The sequence below is a fragment of the Anopheles stephensi genome, chromosome X (genome assembly GCF_013141755.1).
Source record: "Anopheles stephensi strain Indian chromosome X, UCI_ANSTEP_V1.0, whole genome shotgun sequence".
NCBI lineage: Eukaryota > Metazoa > Arthropoda > Insecta > Diptera > Culicidae > Anopheles > Anopheles stephensi.
Window position 1 is genome coordinate 4,732,435 of NC_050201.1, and position 17,992 is coordinate 4,750,426.

Genomic DNA, 17,992 nt, shown 5'->3' on the forward strand with positions numbered 1-17,992 from the left:
TACAAACAGTTCGTTGCAGGATAACAAGAGTAGTTACGAGGTCACCTACTGCCAAACGTACTCTCTTGACAGTTGTCTTAGCGAAAACAGAGGAAATTTCAAATTGACAGTTCATTTAAGATTGTTTTTAATAGTTTGATAGTTAAAGTCCTTTAAAGCGTGCCATAAATTTCAACTAGTAATTTATACTGTAAAGCAGTTCTGTATGAAAATTGTTTTGTCTTGCGAATTGCATACTTCACAGGCAACGATAAAAAAAGTTGTCAACGCTCCGTAAAGCCGATTGATTTATATTATTTATCAGAATAATACAAATTCATACGTAAAAAATTGGGAAGAGAAATAGGAAATGATTTTAAAGTAAAATGTGACATTTAATCAATAATTTGATTGCGTAGTGCACTTACCTTCCTTTTAGTTCTGTTGCTGTTTGATGACTGCTGTTAAGCTTTTAGATTTACTTACAATTATATATATATATAAAAATGTACCCAAAAACCCCGAATGTACAAAGCAACAAAACAATCGTGATCAAACCAGCTTTCCTTATCGACTAAGTAATACGTTTCGGTACTCACTCTGACCTGTAACGAGATGGAAGTATCACAAAGAAGAATTAGTATTACTTTTTACCTGAACGAAGCAATAAATCTAAAATCAACAGATTGGTGCGGATAAGTGATTGTACGGAGAGAGAGAGAGAGCGAAAGAGAGAGAGAGAGAAAAAGAGAACTAAAAGTGGTTTCCGTTAAAATGGGGCAATAAAATATCTAATCCAAGGAGGTCCAAATATCCAAATATCTAATCCAAGGACCTTCTACTTATGATTTTTATATTTTTATCATATTTTTATTTATTTATTTATTATGACGGCTTGAAGCCGTATTGTCATATCATATTTTTATTTTGATTGAAATTCCAATCTCCATTAAGTATTTTAAGGATAAGACTACTACTTAAATATAGCTAAAAGTCCGATAGTCATACAGGAAGCCCAAAGCTGTCAAACAAAGACCTTCTGAGGTGCAGCAGTGCCGAAGAAGCGAAACCAAAAAAAAAAACTCTGTTCGTGTTTTTGTGATAAGCAAAGCCGAAGGCAATATCTCGAGCACGAACGATAACAGCCGCAACCGAAGTGCAAAGCACCGAGCGTGAACCGAAAGCTCGCGTGTACGGAACATGCTCGTGCGCACCACCATTCTACACTGCCTGCCAGCCGGTAGTAGGTGTGCCAGCCAATGGCTCAGATGTGTGTGTTATTTTCGTTTTCTTTTCTTTTTCGCCCAACGTCAAGCCCAATGGACGTGGCCATACGATGTGGTCCTACCGGTGAAGCCGACCCAAGCTGGAATGGCGGTCGGGATTTCGTGTCCTTTACCAATGCTCAAATCTTTCGTGCCATACACACGAAAACGGGAAGCCATAAATTGGCGCGAAACGGATGAACCGTCATGAGCAGATACACAACCATACTAAAGCTAGGAAGCACGAGGTCTGGGAAAGGAACGGACAGAGTGGGTAGGGCAGCGGGTCGGTAAGGACACAACGGGAAGGTGGCGTACTTGTGACGTTTCCGAAACACTCACATTCTGGCCACGCTGGAAGGCCCTGGACCGGAACCGTCCGCACCCCGCTCGTTATCGACCACGGTCCTAGCGAACTGAACGCGACAACCGAGACGAGCCAAGTTGCGCAATCTAGAATTGGGGAGAAAGAGAGAGAGAGAGAGAGAGCGAAAGAGAACAGTGCGTCAGTATCGGTACCTGAGCCATCCTGAAGGTGCTCCTCATCTTGGTAACGGGGGTATGAGGGGGGAATGGAGAAGAGAGGGATGGTCAAGGGAACCCAGAGAATCCTCGTGACTAAAGTCATCCGATGGGTCGGATCCACGTCAGGGCCACACGGACGACAATGTACGGTGTTCAAAGACATTGTGAAGCCTACCAACTGCTCCACTTTGTTGGAGACTCCCTTCGAACATCGTTCGTGCTCAATGTTTCAAACCGCTCGAATTAAGAACAAACTGTCATCGTTCGAAAACAGAACTACAATATCTCTACAATCAGGTTGTGCAAAAGTGCAATGAACCAATCAATTGTACTACAAATGATCCTCCGGATGTTTGCGCGTTTCCCCTTTTCAAGAGTTTTCGAGTCTCGTGTGAAGAACACAAATACTGCATCCCGCGGCAAAACTGGCCCATCACCTCGTAAGCTCGGGTAATTGGATCAGAACAACTGGACGCATGCACCACGAAAACGGTAGCGAGTGCTCCGCCCCAGATATATGTAGGCTAAGAAATGAATACTAAAAACATAAACCCACACACCAGCGCCCCATCACTACTTCAAGTGTGTGCTGGCCCAGGGATTGTTGGACAAATTGGATTTTGGCAGGCGTCATTTGAGGCTTCCAAAATACCACAATATCCGGAACGATACTCAAGCGTGTTAGCGACACGCGTCACACGTGTACGGGCACGGTTCAGGCAACATGGACCGGAAGGATGGAGGACGTGAGATAGATGTTTCTCCCCAAAACCAAAAACAATCACTGCCACTCGAATCGATCAAGACTTCTTGGTGTTTTGCTCTGTTGGATGTCCAACTTCAGGACATATGGTAAAGGGACCATAAGATATCTTCAGTTATCTTCAAAGTTGTGTGGGTTGTCTGGATCTTGAAACATTTGCAGACAAAATGGCGACCAGAGCATATCTGTTCTCTATCCCCTTTTTTCAGATAGCGATCTGGATCTCCTTACTCCAACTTCATCTTCAAACATTAACTTCACTTCAGAAATCCAAGTACTCCAGAACATTTCAACGTCAACCACTCACCCTGCCTCCGCATTCTCCAGCTCGTCCTCCAGCTCATCCTCCATGTCGTCGCTGGTCAGATCGTTGTCGGTGAGCTCTGGCACGGCCAGGGAAGCCATCGGGCGTGTCTCGCTGTCCTCACCGCCGCCCGCCTCACCCGCGCCGAACCCCTTCGCCTGCTCCTCCTCCGTCGGCGTTGTCATTCCGATCGAGCGTTCCGACCGCGCTGCACCTACACCGTTGCTGCCCCCGATAGCGACACTGCTTCCACCGGCACTGCCGCCACTAATGCTGCCACCCCCGTTAGCGTTACCCGTCGACGAGCTTCGGCTGCGCGGTGCCGGACCGAGATCGAGCAGCGTCTGGAAGATGTCGACCGACGCGGGCACTAATCGAATTACGGTCGAGCCGGGTGCGCTCGAGCTGCTGCCCACGGTCGAGGTCGGCGAAACCCGATCGGTACCGGACACGGCCGGGCTCTTGCCACGCTTCCCACCGCCCGGTTTCTTGCCCGCCGACGACACTTTCGAGCCTTTGGGCCGTGCCGGGGCCGCAATGCTGGCAAAGTCAAATGGCGATACGGGCAGCGGAAGTTGCTTGGGGCGTCGCGGTCCGCTCGGTCGGTTTGCTGCCGGTCCGGATAGGTTGCTACCACTATCGTCGTCGTCGTCGTCGTCGGCGTAGTTATCGTACTCGAACTCGTCCGAGGAAGCTGTCGAGATGGCAACGGACCACGACCGCCACGAGATTGGCGATGGTGAGGGTGAGAGTAGTGATGATGGTACGACCGGTGGTGGCGTTAGTACGGGCGAACCCAAGCTGCAAGATCGAACAGAATCGTAGCACAAACACAAACACACGTATAGCACACACACACACATATACAAAAGCACGAAGATAACCGATCACGGTACAGCACGGGCACAAGACACAACGACACGGAATACACGGAATGCGTTAGAATTTTGAATTTGTTTTTGAAGTTCTGTTATATTGTTCCTCTTTCTTCTCTCTCTCTCTCTCTCTCCCTCACTCTTGCTCACCCTCACTTAGCTAGTGTCTTTCTGCAACTCCCACCACTTCATCTACTTCGGTGTCCCGATATGATTTAGTACGAATTTCTACGCATTCGATCTTGCCAACTACCCTCCAGCAGCAACAGCTCTATCTCTTCTACAACTGCCTCCTCAGCCATTCGGCTGACGGCCTCGTTCTAATCGTACGCACACGGTGCAAGCGAGTTTCTACGATGCATCGGAACGGTAGGTACACGAGGTGCAAGCTCGCGGGGCAGAATAGGTAATGGACGGTCGGGATACTCCGGTGGGCAGGGTGCGAATAGGGAAGTCGCGATCGCTCCCACCGTAACGCGCAGCGCGATATATAGGAAGGCAAGGATCATAGCAGAAACGATGACGATCAGCAAACATATGCAAGCCATGATGGAGCGCACGATCCGGAAGGTTGCAGTTGAAGATGGTTACGGATCAGGATCAGGCTACGTGTGGCGGGGGGGGTGGGGGTGGGAGGATGTCGGGTAGGAGTTTCTAGCGAACGAGCCGAGCAAACTAGCTGGTAATAAGCGAGAAAATTACACAAAACACGCGCACTCGAGATCGTAACGCACTTGTGCAAGAGTTTATGGCAAAACGACCAACACGCGCAAGTAATTAAGTTTGTTTGATGCTGTACTGATGGACTGTCCAGGTTGCTAGATTGAGGTTGGTTGTTTGTAGTAACTGACTTTGTCGACTGTCAATAATCGAAATCCATAAGCAAGAATCGCACAACTAGATATACTTGGTCACACTTCACGTACTTTAAGATCGCACTGTCACACAGGGATGGCAATACGGAGATACACTTGCGAAGGTAACTAGTGCCGGGACACAGGGAGCCAACTGTCAAAAGTGAACTAACAGGCTTGGTGGCTGCGAGCCGATTGACTGTGCGACCGTGGCACGAATTATCACGTTAACTCCTGTCTCCTGTTTAACCGATCCCGTACCGACCCGTACCGCTGGACGCTCGCGTACCGCAGCAACCTTAGATGGCTTCGGGACGTGTATGTACTACAGGTACGATACTCCGGTTCAAGACGAGGCAACACTTTGCCTCCCCCCTCCGCCATCAACCCGCTCTCTTTTCTCCAGGACACACACACACACACACACACACACACACACACCAAGATACAATCCTGCGAAGACCGAACCGGTCCAGCCGGTTTGCTCGGAGCGAACGAAAAAGACAAATGTATACTGTCACACATGCGGATTGCATAGATCTGGGCTCCTGCGAATCCAACCGATGTTCACGCTCCCGCCGCATCCCGGCTGGACGGAGAAAAAGAGCTAGCTAGCTGATAATTTGATTAGTTCGTGATGGTGCTACTACTACTGCTGCTCTTTCTACTGTCAGTGGTCGGTGAGGACAAAATTTTCCACTGCGCAAATTTACCGATATCCGTCGAACAATTATTCTTAATTTTCTCCGAAAACTATGTTTCACTCATTTCGCTCCAGCTGACCATTTCGCTAGTAACCGTCGCGCAGCAAAGCACACGTGAGGGTAAAAATTAAATTGGCAATTAGCTATACTGTGCCCGGACATTATTTACAAATAAAATGTAAATAAATTGGGTGCACAAAAAAACGTACACACACACACATAGCGCGATCTTACTTACTTCATAACAATCGAGCAATTAACGAAATCAAAATAAGATACCGATTGGGTATTTTCCATTCGTCTAATGATGAACCATCGTTTACAATTAAAAAAGCAAGAAACAAGAAATGCAAAATAAAAACCAATAAAACCGCTGTATATGCCCTGGAGCACCGAATTGCAAACGGCACACGCGCAATTCGCCTTGTTCGTTTCCACTAGCAGCACGTCCCGCATCTAAACAATGCATCGTGGTCAGATCGTACATACGTCAGAGAGCGTACATACGTTCACGTACATCTTGCTTGAAAACTACTCAAACTACTCAAATTTATGTTACCAGAAATATATATGTACATCAAAATTTTATGCAACACACTTGGGGTGAAATAATGGAGCTTTGTTTTCGGGTATGCGGTTTTCGTTTGATTTTTGCAGGGGTTTGCAACCGACTATGGTTGAGGAGATGTTACTTAGCAGCTTAAAAGAAAAGTGAGCAGTACCTAACCAAATTAATAACGTTTATAGTGCCGAGTTCCAAACTTGACTTGATCCGACATCTATCTTCGACGTCATAACGCCTCAGTCTAGAATTACAAAAATAGGCAGAAGCAAACCTTTGAAGGTGCTTGACGGAGCAGTAGAAAAACTAGAATCACTTTTATCATAATATAAATTAGTTATTTTTTCCAGTATACTTCGATAAACATAGGCGCCATTTTGACATATTATATAAAATTGTCTGACAAGTGTTTTATCGTTTAAAAAATTTGTTACAACCATGCGCAGGCGAAAATATCCCCTAACGACTCGGCCACACACAGGCGAAAACACAATCAAAATAAGGACGCATCTGACAGCTAAAAGTAACGCTTGGTAACGCTTTTTTCACGGTAACCATTGTGCTGTATTGTAAAATTTCCCTTTAATGTTTTGATATTCTGTTTCTCACCGTTTCAAGGCGCTACACATTCAGCGCATGGTAGCTCTATAGTCAGTCCTGCGTACGAGGAGGCGATCTGGATGGGATTTGAACCGTGGTTGTGCCGTGTGAAGAGCCAGCCACCGGACAGCACCAGAAGCAAAATAAAAGTGAAATTAAAAGCGCAACCAACAATAAAACGTAACATTTTGTAACGCATGTTCAACGCAACGCTCAGTTTCGATCAAGCCAATCAGTGTAAGGCGTTACTGTTGGCTGTTAGTAGGTACCTCCCTCTACTGGATACGATTCTTTGAATTTCACCCATCTCTTCTGCTTCCTTGGCACTACACAACCTCGAGAGGGGTTTCGGCCAGCCATTTCTGGCTTTCTGTTACTTAATTTTACCCGTAGCAAAGTAGTCAGTCTTACGGGCGGGGAGGCGGTCTGGATGGGATTTGAACCCCGGCCTTGCCGTGTGAAGGTCGGCGCTGCTGTCGCCTCGTTAGAAATAGCTGTCACACCATCAAAATCACGTGCCTGTTTGTGTGAGTTACACAATCAAAAGCGTGTGCATACCAGGAGCTAGATCCGAAAAGACCGACGTGTTTGCCTTATCAATTGAAAACCCCTGCAAAAATACACCCCGGTTCTGTACAACGCACGTTTCGACCATCGAGCTATTTCGAGGACACAGCTTGTTGTTTTACTTAAACTCATCAATATCTGGGAACAAAATTTTACAGCAGATATGAGCCCGTACTTTATCGTGCTGCCAGAATCTCAGAATCTCGTGTGCCATCTTTATCGGAAGTGAGCTGAGCTGATTTTACGAACACCACGCTAATGGGGTTGCGTAATGCCCCGGAAATGGATCGATTCGGGAGCACAATTTTATGACCTTCGTGCTCGAAAAGCAATCAAAATCAAACTAGCGCACCGTAGCACTAGCACTGCTGATTGCTGGCGGACAGTACCGGACGGGTGATTGGTGTTTTGATGCTGCTTTGAACGTGTCCTCGGTGGTTTTTGGTCGCGTCAGCTTTGGTTTGACCTCGTAAAACTCTTCATATGAACATACGAATATTATCCCTAACGCTCCTGATGCGATTTTAGTTTGATCGCTTGTCCAAACCTGTTTTAGCACCTTGCATTGACTCGTAAGAAACGTCTGTCACCTCACTAAAACTGGTTGAACATTGGCTTCATTCTCCCCTTCCCGGAACATCCGTATCCGTCCAGCCTTACCCCGGTTCGACGACGATTTTCACATTCTCCCCGGTCGGATAGATGCCGCGGGCTGGGAAGGACACGCTGATACTTCCGCTGCTACTATCGCTGCTGGCAACACTGCTATCATCACTGCTGTCCTCCACATCGCTCTCACTGCCGCCCGACGCGGAGGACGGTTCACGATCGGCCGGTACCGGATCAACCTCCATCACTAGTCAGACGCCCTCAAACACCCACAAAAAACCGGATAACGACGTTGCACGTTGTCAGGTACACCGCATGCACACTGCCTGCCAGAAATTCCACCTCAACTTTGAACGCGTCTTCGGGTATGTTTGCAAATCCGCGTTGCTAGAACCAAGAACACTGTCGGTCACTGGGCCCTCACTAACTGTGGTCGGTCGGTAACCGCATCCTGGCACCGAACCGATCATCCAGCCAGCGTTTAGGCCTCCCAAAAGAGCGATAAACCTTAAATGCTTATTAGCGATACGTTCCCATTTCGTCTAAAAGCCCTTGCCTGCTCAGTAGCTGCGTTGCATAATTCTTTGCATCGGTTTCGGTTTTTAAGTATCCATTTTGCTCCCCAGAGATAGTGGGCGGATGTGTGTGCGTGTGTGGTTAGTTAATCAATTTATATGACTAACCAGAACGGTTGACTTCACTTTTCCCGATTAGCTTTCGCCCTTAAACCGCACCACCGTACACTTTCCCAAACTTGCTTGCCTTACTGCTAGACATCTCACTGTAAGCGCCAGAAACGCTTCGTTCGGTCGGATTCATTTTGATTTAAAAGTACAAAACCAAACAAAGTTCAAGGTTCTCGGTGCGTGAGCAGCAGAAAAAACAAAACTGCCAGAGCAAGCAAAATGCTCCGATAATGAACTGTAAGCTATTTCCTGTGTGCGAACGGGTGACATAATTAGGTTTTTTTGCAAACATACATTAACGAACGGTGAGTACGATTCGTCGGGACGGCTTCATCAGGCTTATAGGTTATTGCTTTTTGTTTTAATTTCGTACAGTTTAATTATTATATTTTAATTTCATTTTTTTTTCTCTCCCGTCTGGCAGCTTTCCTGGGGGCATGCAGCCGAGCCGATGCCAAGGTTACCTCCCGGATGGAAAAATGCTTCACGCCGAACGAACGGAGGATGGTAATCGGTGCCGATAATTGCATCCGCGTGTGCGGGATTTTGTCCCAGTCAGTCTCGCCCCACCCGGGAGAAGACAGCACAACAAATAAACCCAAGATGACGATTGACGGATGACATATCGATCGAATAGGGCGAATACGATGCTTCAAGGTTTTTGTTTTGCCTACCCGGGCCTCCTCCCGGAATGTAATTGTAAAACTGTAAACACAATTACGAGGAAAATACCGGGAACGTTTATTATCGTCTGTGTGTGTGTTTTTTTTTCTTTTTCGTAACGACAAATTAGTTTACACTTCACCGTAACTGGTTGTCTTTTGTTTTATGCTGCCACAAGTATCCGCACCGAAGCTCGATTGCATTTTAATGATTTGTTTGTACTTATTGCTTCTCTAACGAGTGTTTATCGTTTGCAGCGCGTTGGCAAAGCTAATTGAGTACGATTCGATGCCACTGTACCCGAACTTGCCTAAGCAAAGCTTCAAAATAAAATTACTTCACGCGAAAATAAACATCGGCGTTTAATGATTTTGGTAGAGTTTTATCTAGCGCGAGTTTTGCTTTTTGTTATTGCTTTATAAACATTTCAAACTCATTAAAACATTCGTTTCTTAGATTAATCATCATGCAAATATCTAGAGTTGAGGTAGCCGTTAAGAGATTGTGTTGCGAATTGCCTAACTTTAGGCGTACTTATGGTAGAAAAGTTTCGGATGTTGATTTTGACATTACTTTCTTTTCTAAGATTCTCTCTCTCTCTGAAGATTTTGAGGTCCAATTAAGTTTTTATTTTGTTCGTAAGGGATGGCCACAGAAAAGAAAAATATTGGCGCTCAACGAGCGCCCACCAGATTTGATATTTGCTCAGTGAATCCTGAGAGTATGATGTTTTTAAGGCTTTCAAGTGTTTGGGACGGGTCCCGGTGGTAGTTGCGACAGTGGCGTCGTTTTTCACACGGTAGGATCGGGGTTCAAATCCCATCTAGGCCGCTCCCCCCATAGTGAGGACTGACTATCCCACTGTGGAAATATAAGCTGTTGAGATTATGCGTAGCAGATTGCCTAGCTTTTAATTAAATATTTAATGAAGCATGATTGCATACCTTCAGGCGTTTCTTTTATTATTGATCTTTTTAGAACGCTATGATGCGGCACGGGACCTATTCTTGATGTCCAGTTTAATTAGTTTGCTTCGCTACTAGTCGCTAAATTTAGACAAATGCTTACATCAGTACTCACATACGCATCGGAGACATGGACTCTGTCCAAAACTGATGGATTCGAGAGTAAGATGCTTACTACAATTCTTCGATGAGCTCTAACGATAATGACATCTTCTCTTTGTAAGGATATATCACAGTTCGGCAAAAGAGTCCAGCTTTCTGGGCTCTTCAATACTAGTCCTCGTAGTAGTATTGAGACCAGTAATTAGAAGGCTATATGTCCTAATCATAATCACTTCATTACTATGGAGCGGACAACATTTGCCAGACTTCTCAGGTTGCCTGAAATCAACTGACTTAGTCTGGAGACTCCATTTAATGTAGTGTACATAGACTTCTTCTTCTTCTTCTTCTGTGGCACTACAACCTAGAGAGGTCTCGGCCTGCCATTTCTGGCTTTCTGTGACTTAATTTTACCCGTAGAAAAGTAGTCAGCCTTTCGTACGGGGAGGCGGTCTGGATGGGATTTGAACCCCGGCCCTGCCGTGTGAAGACCGGCGCCGTTCTCGCCTCGGTCACCGGACCGCCCCATAGACAGAAGGAGTGTACATAGACAGAAGGAGTTATTATAGTTCAAAGCTGAGATGGAATGTTCACCGCAAAAGTTCGGGATATTGGATTGATATCGAGGGAGACCTCAACCCCAAGTAAGTACTACACTTTACTCTTTCGCCATAATAAACGAGTTCTAACCGCAGGTTTAACGACGCAAAGCGTTACGCTCGGCAGAGTTTACGGTTTGTTGGTACTATTTTAACGCGATACTTAACCAACTTACCCCCCCGAAACGCGCTGATGTTTCATTATTCGACTATCCTCGCCACAGTAAAAACCCCACACACGCGACAACAGTGAAAAAATGGAAAACATAAATAAATATACCACTCAAAAATCTAGTGCATACAGCCGTACGCTTGGCACGGCACAGTTTTAGACAGCTCCAAAAGCAAAAAGCATATGGCTGACTGTGGTGAGAAAATGATGCTTATTTTTAGTAAAACCTCACCGTATCGCTATCCCTTGCTGGTGTCATCACTTTCCAACTAGCAGCTCACAGAGACACACGAGCTTAGTCCGTTTAATGTGACATCGGATTTTCTTTTTTGCTAGGCCCTCTCTCCCAAGCGCGTGTCACAAATAAGACCTGCGTCGTGCTTGGAAATGGCGCACATTTTTCGCCCGCTCACGTGAACATTCCATCCATATGGGTTGGAGCTATCCAATGGCAACAAACCCTGACGCCCCTGGCGCCCTCACTTCCCCCGCAACCTCTGCCCTCGATCTTTGCTTCAGGTTAGAGTAGATTAGCGCACCGAGAGCATCTGCAAGTGCTCGGTTTCGGAATTTGCCCCAATGGCAGGCGGGTGTGCGTTAATGGGCACGCTTTTTCGCTGCCAAGATCGTGCAACGCGCCGTTGCACTGCACTTTGGTGACAATTTTTAAAATCAATAAATGACGTCAATAAACGCTCCCAGGTCCGCAAGCGTACCCGAGGTTGTGGTTTGGTGAGCGTCTAAATATGGCCGGCCATCCTTAGTTGACTCGCGACTGGCGAACATATTTTGCGCACACACTTATCATTGAAGTTGGCACTAAGCGTTACGAGCAAGTGAAATTTAAAGCCGTCGCAAATTTAACCAACACTACCTACAGATGTTTCTCCGGGCTTCCTGTTGCAATCACTTACACGCTCTTAACGACCTAAGACACCGAAATAGTGCCAAAAACAAACACCTCACCTACCTACCTTTGATTGTCGTCGTCCATGGATTCGCCGTCCGTGCTGCTGATGCTGCTGACCGGGCGGTACGCGATCGGGATCACGCTGGACGTGCCGGAGTCGTCCGAATCGTCGTAGTAGACCGAGTCGGAGCTGATCGAGACGCGCGTTATGCGGCACACGTTTTTCTGGCTGCCGCGCAACACTGCCGGTATGAGAAACCGTAACGTCGCTCCATTGCTGTACGGCATCTGTGGCGGGGTAGAATGGGAGTAATCGGAACGTTAGCTATCTATGGTTAAAATATGAAGCGAAGCGCCTGCAAGTATGCAATCATCTATTTTTATTTTGGAATTTTATAAAAGTTCGCGTGACATACGAAAGCGGAAGATGATATCTTAAAAATCTTTCACTCATTTTGAAGCGCCTGCATGTATGCAAATACTACTTTTCATTTAATTTCCCTTCGTTCTTTATGGCAGTGGAATCGGTCGCAGATTTATTAAATTTGTTTTTCGCATTATTAAATAAAACTTTCACCGAATTTTAATTCATTCTCTTCCTATGAAGAGCCTGCAGCGGTCTGAAAATACTATTTTTAGTTTTACCTGTAATAGTTCAGATCCGATGCGGAAATGGCACGAAATCAACAACAGTCAGCATTTTAATAAGAAACGAAACCTCAGCTAGAAATGTGTACATTTGATATTATCATCCTTCTTTGAAATTCATTTTAAACTTTAGAAGCGCCTACATGTATGCAATTACTATTTATTCAGTCTTACTTCTGGCAGCGAAATTATTATTAGACATTCCAAGAGTCATTATTTTCACAACATTTTGATTGACGCAGTTTAAATGCAGTTTTCCGATATGGAAACGCCTGCAAAGTATGCAAACCCCGCATTGCAAAAACGGTTCATATCAAGTTGCTTTAGACACATTATTCAAAAACCCCAGGACCAGCAAATTATCCACAACTAAATTGCATACCAACAGGCGCACAGAGATAACTGAGAATCGGGCCGAGCCTTTACGAGGAACGGAATGCCATCATCTGCTGGGATGGTGGGACATTAAAATGAAAATTTTATCTGACCAAGCAAACAAACAAACAACTTTGCCCAATATTCGATTCCAATTTGTTGCGCAATGTTTACACACCGGCAACCGGCAACTGACGGGAAGACTAAAACATTGATCAATTTGTAGTTATTAAACCAAAGCAAAGTAGGTGCAGGGTTGATGCGATGTACGTTATTACATTAAGCCCGTACGCGGGCCACTGTTCCAAGAATGAGCAATAACGAGCTGGAGCTGTGCAATGGGGAAAACCTCAAGCCTTGCACGGTTCGGTGGTGAAGTGAAGCAAATAGGGCCAAACAAATTGTGTGGTGACGGGTTACATTTTTCCAGCGAAATCGCCACTGGAAACTAATTAAATTCTGTCAGGTGATAACAGTGCGCAATAAATCCGAAGCTGTACAATATTTCTATCTGCTCTACGTTGGTTGGTAGGGGTTTTTTTTTACACATTGGAGGATTAATATTTATTTTGCTGAAGCATCAGATTATTAGATTAAAGACTTGTAAGTAACTTTTGTTAAATGAAATCATTGTAATATAATTACGGTAAAAGACTCGAGAAGGCCCCCCCTAGAATCTTTTGTGTGCAGCACTGTGGCCTGTCATTTTTGTTGTACAGTGGGATTTGTGTATGGTCAAAACCCACTTGATGTAAACATTGTGCATTGTTCCTTAATACTGATAATAGACAGCGAGTAGAACATGATAATATACATTGTAACATGCGATTTGAAATGCTGATAATCTTATTTTTCATCCTTTCCTGAATATCTATGCCCGGTAACAAGTATTCATCGAATTACTGTTCCGTTACCGTCCGAGAACGCCGTGCATGTTTTAAGCCCGATTGTTGACCCCTAGTGCGACTGAAAACTAGTACGAAGCCCCTGTAACCCAAAATGAATGGTACGGTTAGCGGAGAGGGGATTTTAATCAAATAATAACAATATTTTATTCGACTTTCTTCAACCAATTTTGACCACACTGAAAGCACACTGAAAGCTCACTGTGAAGCTCTCGCAACGTGTACTGCGGATTGCATACCTTTAGGCGTAAATCCTACAGCGCCTAACAAATTTTGTCAGGGGGGGGCCTTCTCGAGTCTTTTACCATAATTACACCTGCAGGTATTAAATAGGTGGCTTCGTTCAGCACGCCTACATGACTCCTGCATGTATGCAATTTGCTTATCATCAATCACTTCAAGCTGATTGAGCCCGGTCACTGGGCTAATGGAACACCTGGGATGGTGAACGCAAATTGCTGAATGTATGTAAACTCCTGAGCACAAAGAGTGTCAGTTCTTGTAGATAGCTAGCCTGTTCCAAGGTTCTTCTCCACCTTGGTTTAGAGAGTCCTTATGGAAACTCGTCGTCCTAATGGACCTCTCGTAGATAACTAGGATGATCGAAGCTGATGACTCTTCTTTGGTCTTTTCTAATATAGCGACACAGCGTTGAAACTAGTCCTGAACTCTTCTGAAGTAGAATTTCTGTCCAGTCTTAAATACCGGCTTAGATCAACCCGTCTGATCCCTCATTGTCCGAATTTTCCAGCACTGAATATGAGTTAGGCGTATTTGATGTAGGCCATTTTTATCCTCTGAAGATATCATGATCTGATCTAATGTACTGGATGAATGTCTTACTTGGACCATCTTCTCTTAATCACAGGCATATTCTACTCTGTGCGGTCTTCAACTTCGAGTCTAAACTCGAGATCGAGTCGAGGCCTCATTATCGTCTTTCGATCACCTTTGCAGATCAGTAAAAACTGCTTTTTAGAGAGATGACACCTTAGTTTCACTGTCTAAACCACCTACGCATGGGTAAAATCAGTCTTCGGATGCATGAGTAATGCTAAGCCAAGACTTCTTGAGGGTTTATTGTTAAACAGAATCAAGCGAAGGTCATTGCTTACTATTGCTTACTATTGAATTCATTTGGGAGTATTGATGTCCCATTGACGGGGTTACTCTGGAAATCTTAGGTCGGTTCAACCAACTTCGATAGGCTTCTTTCACAGCCAGGACTTTTTTCATACGTGCTCCTCAAAACACTAGGAGAGGGCGGTCCGGGGGCCGAGGCGAGAACGGCGCCGGTCTTCCCACGGCAGGACCGGAGCTCAAATCCCATCCAAGACCGCCTCCCCGTAAGCAGGGCTGACTACTTTGCTACGGGTAAAATCAAGTCACAGAAAGCCAGAAATGGCAGGCCGAGACCTCTCGAGGTTGTAGTGCCAAAAAAGAAGAAGAAGAAAACACTAGGTAGGCGACAGGGTCCTAGGCGATTGCTTACTCCACTATCGATTGACCTGATATTATGTGTAGAGTCTGAGTCATTAGACTTCATTCGTCTCTTGTAACGTCATCGCGTCATCACGGGTCCGGGTGTCTGAGTCACCAATAAATTCTGCTTTTTTCTATGCTTGTTCTGGATAACTTCAATTGTTCTTTTTAAAAAACCCCTAAACATAGAAAAGATTTCGAATGCATCATCCGCAAACAGCCAGAAGCTGCAAGTGACCCAACACACCTACGCTGCAATACTCGCCACATTCGCCTGTTACCAGACTCTGAAGGTCAGGGTCTGCTTTTCGCAACGTTCCATATTTACAAACAAGAAATCCCTCCCCCAAACTCTCCCCCTCAACTTTAACCACCTTACAACTTCAAGGCGCAAACAAATGGCGCGAAACTCGCTTTAGCTGAGCAGTAAAATCGAACCGAGCAAAAGGACTTATAGCACCGAATAAATCGTTACCTTTGCTGGGTTGAGACTCGCGGGAATCTATTAGCCGGCGACATTCGGATTCGTTCACAAAACAGCACACAACGCACGCACAGAGCACCCACGCCAACACCAACTAACTACACTCACACACACACACGCTAGCACAATAATAAAACAATCGCACAAAAACAAACAGCTCACTTCCGTCTTCCAGCACACCGTCGAACAAACACGCACAAATTAGACCCGCATCAGGTACTGCACAAACAGTCGCAGTCTTCACACACAATCGCAAAACAAAAAATACGGGTCACCACCCTGCCTGGGGGGGTAGGATAGTGTTTGAAAGGGGGTGGGGGTAGACGAATATGCGAATGATAACGGTAACTAGCAATCGTGGAGGTGGTCGGGATTTTCGCGCGACATTTGTTACGCTCACTCCCGGTGGGGAGGACCGGTTTTCCACCCAAAAAAAAAATTAAACACACACACAGAAACCACCAAACACCCCGCCCGGAAGAGCCTTTAGAGTGGCCTCATATGCATCCTGGGTCCTTGAACCTTAGCGATCAGATATTCAACTCTAAGGCCGGACGTTGATCGTGGCACAGGTTGATTGGCCGAAATCCGGTTATTCGCCCCATCCGTTGAAGGTTGCGGTTGAGGTCGGGTTTTGTTGTTGAGCTGGATGACTCTCCGATATAGGTTACTGAGGCACTTGGGCAAACGGAAACACACTGCCAGAACGCGCCACTTGGAACTTGAACTTGGAGAAGTTAGAGCACTACGACGGATCAATTCAATTAATTGCACAGCGCACACACGGACACAACATCTCCAAGTATAGGACTGTCAAACGGCAACCCTCGATGGAAAGAGACCGATCGCTCAAAGTGACACGATCGTCTTCAGCGACGCAAGAACGCGACTGAACGCGCGGCATACGACGCCGCAGAGACACACGAGGGTTGGGTTTTATTTTTCTTCTTTCTACCCTTAAACCCGTTACCCGTGTGTTGCTATCCCCCCCCCTCAAAACCCACCCCCACCCATCCGCAACCCACCCAGTTTCGTTCCACCCATTTCCGCGATTTCTCTCTTGCACGCTCGTTCGTTCTCTCGCTCGATAAAACAAAAAAAATCAGTTCTGCAGAATGGCAGCATCCTCCACAAACAACAGTTGCTGCTTGGTTTGCTGGTTAGAGACGTTAGAGAGAGAGAGAGAGCTCGGTAGAAGCGGGGAACTCTAGCTCTACGATCTTAAGTAGGTCTTGCTTTGCGGGTGGGCACATACCTACCGACCATCTATTCCCGGGATGGTTGAGCGAAACCTCAGAATGTGTGTGTGTGTGTGTGTGGGTTTGGGGAAGCATGCCAGGTATGGGCGATCCATTGCGGATCTTCGAGAGCACGATCGGCCGCGTGGCAATAGCTTTCTGGACGCCGGTGTTCTTCACGCATAGAGAAGCGAACCTATGCTGCTATGGTTGAAAGACCTGAGCGAGAGTGATCGTGGTTGATGCGTTGGATATCCATATCCTACCATCTTCTCTCTTTACCATTTTTTTTTTGCGTCTCACTCGTGCTAGATATAGCACGCAAGTGTTTGGACAGCTGTGGAAACGAGTACAATACCTTTGAACTATTAATTAGAAGTTCGAAAATCTTGTACTTCAACTTTTATGTCATCACCATCGGATTACGCTAATTTCCAACTTCATATAACATACACGACGGGTAACGAATTGCTGGACGGCAATTTCCACCCTTGCATCTATTCAGGCATCCCTCATTTAGGGGTGGTAAAGGTAAAAAAAAAACATAAACCCACGTCTAGACAATCAGAATAGCTACAACGAAATCCGCCAGAGAGCGCCACCAGTTTCTCGTTTGAACATATGAAGGGCTTCCACACCCTCCGACGTTCGTGAGCGAGCAATGGATGAGCTGCGAAACATGACAACAGGTCTGACAAGGAAGCTGGCAGCACTGCTTCGTTCTAGGTTCGCTGGATTTTATCTACCCGTGTGAGTTTTTGCACTTCTTTCGATAGGAAAATCGTACTGGCTTGCAACTCTCAGAATACCGAGAGAGATTTTTTTTGCGCCATTTTACATTCAGAAAAAATAAAATTTTAAATATTTAAATATGCAGTATATTATATTAGGACACTGACAGACGCGATTTTTTTACACCAAACAGTGCTGAATAAAGTGCTAGTGAAGTGCTCTAAACAACGCGGATAGATGAACCGAAATGATTTTGACGGAAAATTTTCGCAAAGGAGGAGGGGCCTTCGCGAGTCTTTTACCAAAATGAGTGCCCATGAGTGGGAGGGGGGGGGGGGGTGCATCTATTCAGACTTTAGCCCTTTATTCAAACTTTAGCCGGTTCGACATAAGATCGGCTGTCACTTTTCGCACTTTCATTTGT